Genomic DNA, 2,718 nt, shown 5'->3' on the forward strand with positions numbered 1-2,718 from the left:
ATATATATATATATATATATATATAAAGTTTATTTCTGAAGTGATTAGTTTTTTCAGAAAAACATAAATTTAACAGAAATAAAATCACTGGTTAAGACACGTCATTTGATATACATTTGGGACCATCATTCAAAAATAATTTTTCCATTATTGTGATTGACAGAACCACCAGTTTTCAAATATAATGACTGTGAGGACATCTTTACTTTACTTTGTTATATACAAATACATACATACATCTACTAGAAAATAATTCATTGCTTTGTTTCAAATTTAGCTTTAAAGCTTCTTTTTTTGCTAGAAGGTTTCGAAACTCGGTTTCTAGCGTTGTAATTACGCAGACATGCTGCTGTGTCACTAGGGGGCAGCTTTAAAAATACGAAAATCTAAAACAAATAGCGTCTAGTACACTTGTATCATTACTTTCGGTACAACAGTTGTTTTTCTTTTTTTATAAAGTTGTTCAACACATGGTTCATTGTTGCTCAGAAGGACACCTCTTCAAAGCATCAAGAAATTTTTATTGTAAAAGGCGGAAGGCAATGGCATCTGTGAGCTTAATTTATTTCTAAACTGTAACGTGTGGTAGCTTGTCCGGACTGTGAATCCGATGGTTCATGGTTCGCGATCCATTACCTCACAAACACTATCCGTACATTGGGGCCTTGGGTATGCTATAATAATGACAGTCAAATCTCTTAGTCGATCAGAGGTGGTGGTAGGTGCTATCCTTCTTGTCCATCAGTTCAAAATCAAGGACGGCTATGGGCAGATAGCCCGAGGTATAGCTTAACACAAAATATCAAAAACAAACAAGAAAACATAATTAATTCATTCATTAAGATAGCATTTGAAATTTATCTTTTCTTTTGCTGCCAGAAGCCACTGTACAAGATTTCTCTTGCTCAGTAACTGTACAGCTGAAGGAGAAACTGGACAGTGTTTTAGGAAGAGCGATCACTGACAGTTAGTACTCTTCTTTCCTACATTGAAACAATAAATAGAAAATGTTACTAGTATGGGAGTTATAAGTTTCAGCCAAAAGGTATTTGATGAGTTTGTTATAGTGTGGTAATCTGTTGTGGATTATGTGACCATCAGGCAGTCAGGTCTTCGAAGAGTAATAATAGGTTCCAAGGGAGTAATAAGAGCAAGATAAATGTGGACGTCCAAGGTACGTGAGTTAGTAAAACGATGGTAAAAACACAATATTTGGCAAGGAACCCAAGTTTCCTTTTTCATATTGTTACACAATGTAAAAACACTGGCATAATAATTTACAAGAGTTATCTGGTTTGCATAATACACTGTTTCGAGGACTTACCATGATTGTTCACCGGTGTGGTGACAAAGACGGAACCAAAACAACAGACAGGACTCGACTCCTGGGCGAAAAAGATAGAAGAACTTTCACTGGTCACAACAAGAGTCAGACTTCATTTGAACTGAATAAAACACATTCACCAACAACCCACACCATTACTCCAACTACAGTACAATAGATACAAAACCACTAAGATACATTAGCGTCCATGCAAAGCTAATGGAACTAAAAAGGTGAAACCCGTGTGTGTTATTTCTCTTTCTGCTCCTAGCAACCCAAACAGACAATAAAAACTAAGTACTAACAATGCATGTTAGTCACAAGTTATTGAAGCAACACTATTAAACTTTTCCTGTATTAAAGCTACAGCCTTTAGAAAGCTTCAACAAGTCGATAATAGATGTTATAGTTATTATTTTTAAGTTTAACACTAACATTAAGATGCAACGACAATTTAACAATCTTGAACACATGGATTAGTGTATTTATAAAATACTAATCAAGGAAAATGATAAAATCTTCACCACGAATCTCTATCCGACCTTACTTTAAACTTTTAAATCTGGATTAGAATTTAAAATGTTAACTTAAATGTTAATCTTAGGTAGTTTGACAAAGCATTCACATCTAACGACATGTGAAGTAGTAATAAAATGGTAGGGAAACATGCTCTTGCTTCAATAAGCCCTCTTAAGGCACTAAAAATCCTCAAATAAGGAAAAAGGTCATACACACATACACCCCCCCCCCAAAAAAAAAGAAAAATAATACTGAACTTAACCAGTAATCAAACTGAATAGAATGAACAGTTCAAATGGATGATGCACTAAAGACATCTCTATGCTAAGTAAATATTAAGTCATTAATTGCAATGAAACAAATTAAGTACAACTGAAAATCACAATGATATAAAGGTAAAATAAAGCATAGCGATTTCAAGGTATGGCGTCGAATATGATAATAAACATCACATTAGTTCAAATCATGCTACAATTATTATAAAACACATGGCATAGTTGGCCCCCAAAATAGTTTCAATCAACACAGAGAAAAGCGAGTAAAATAAAAAACTGTAAAACTTAGTATTCATAAAATCAATACTGAATCTAACGTACATAAAAGCCAGTGTGTGTCACGTCACATCACGCTTGATTTCTCGAAATAGGAGGAGTCATAAAAGCCAAAATGCATTTATCCAGATAGAATAGTTCGTAATGCCCATTACGATTTTAGTGATGGGGGCGAAAGGGGCCATGAGGGGGTGCCGTGAAACCTTAAAAGTGTAGTGAGTGTTGCTATAATAAGTCTAAAGTAAAAACGTAGCGTGGGATCATTTTAAACTTAAATCGTTTCTGAATTAAGCCATTTTGTTTTATTGTTTGTTTGTTTGTTTG

At 34.2% G+C, this 2,718-nt stretch overlaps 1 long non-coding RNA gene across 1 annotated transcript in view; it reads right to left on the bottom strand.

Annotated features, from left to right (window-relative positions):
* Positions 1 to 2,718, bottom strand: part of LOC111087276 — an 11,025-nt gene that overhangs the window by 7,465 nt on the left and 842 nt on the right. The gene's annotated exons all lie outside the window — the stretch shown is intronic.

Source organism: Limulus polyphemus, unplaced genomic scaffold (genome assembly GCF_000517525.1).
Source record: "Limulus polyphemus unplaced genomic scaffold, Limulus_polyphemus-2.1.2 Scaffold1950, whole genome shotgun sequence".
Lineage (NCBI taxonomy): Eukaryota > Metazoa > Arthropoda > Merostomata > Xiphosura > Limulidae > Limulus > Limulus polyphemus.